A 1,076-nucleotide genomic window follows, 5' to 3' on the forward strand; every position below is an offset into this window, starting at 1 on the left:
AAAACAAGTGCCTTTTATATTTTGTGTGGATGACCTCCTCAGATTTCCTTATTCTGTCAACCCAATAAAAAGCCCAAGTTAGACAATACATAATTTTCTGAGAGACAGCTGGGAATTGAGAGCCCTCAGCAATCATGCATAGTGAGTGGCGGTGTGATCAGAAACAGGTGAGTCATCAGGCAAGGAAAGTCTTAAAATATTTATTTTAATTTCTGGATTGGTTAAGACGTTTTACTGTAGGTACTGAATAGCTGCAGGGCCTCACGTAGGGAATATGGTGAGGCAGGAGTTAGGTCGCTCTCACCTCAGAGGCGGGAAACACAATTGACATTGCCTGGACATCGGAGTGTTGGACCAGGCTTAGGATATCACCTGGGCCACGGGAATGCGTGACCCTGGAAATAAAATGGGCACCATCACACACACAGCCGATTGAATCATCGCACCGGGTATCAGGAACGCACAGCCGTTGGGTCAGATTGGCAGAGAAGAGACTTCATAGGGCGCAGGATATAGCAGAACAAGTGAAACTATCTGTCCATTTCAGAAAAGGAGACTGGGACTCTGCAGCAAGATGGTCACTGACATCTTACCTGGCAGAGGTAAAACCATGAACAAGAAGGCGGTTTGCCCAGGATGCGCCAGCCCATTGCACTTCGGGTGTGCTGAAGCCTGCAACGTCCCCAAATGCGGGATACTCGACTGCAAAATTTGTGGTAGTGGGGGACTGTGTCCTTTTTTATGGGCAGCACAGTAGAACAGTGGTTAGCACAGTTGCTTCACAGCTCCAGGTTCCCAGGTTCGATTCCCGGCTTGGGTCACTGTCTGTGCAGAGTCTGCACGTTCTCCCCGTGTCTGCATGGGTTTCCTCTGGGTGCTTCGGTTTCCTTCCACAGTACAAAGATGTGCAGGTTAGATGAATTGGCTATGCTAAATTGCCCTTATTGTCCAAATGGTTAGGTGGGATTACGGGGATAGGTTGGAAGTGTGGGCTTATGTGGGTGTTGCTATATTTACTTGCTATAAATACGGCAGTTAATAAGGTTGCCCTTCTTTTATCTAGATATTGATGTTAT

At 47.2% G+C, this 1,076-nt stretch overlaps 1 pseudogene; it reads left to right on the forward strand.

The window, feature by feature from the left end:
• Positions 1 to 585: 585 nt before the first annotated feature.
• LOC140408055 (U1 spliceosomal RNA) lies at positions 586 to 739 on the forward strand (annotated as a pseudogene).
• Positions 740 to 1,076: the final 337 nt, after the last annotated feature.

This window comes from Scyliorhinus torazame, chromosome 2 (assembly GCF_047496885.1).
Source record: "Scyliorhinus torazame isolate Kashiwa2021f chromosome 2, sScyTor2.1, whole genome shotgun sequence".
NCBI lineage: Eukaryota > Metazoa > Chordata > Chondrichthyes > Carcharhiniformes > Scyliorhinidae > Scyliorhinus > Scyliorhinus torazame.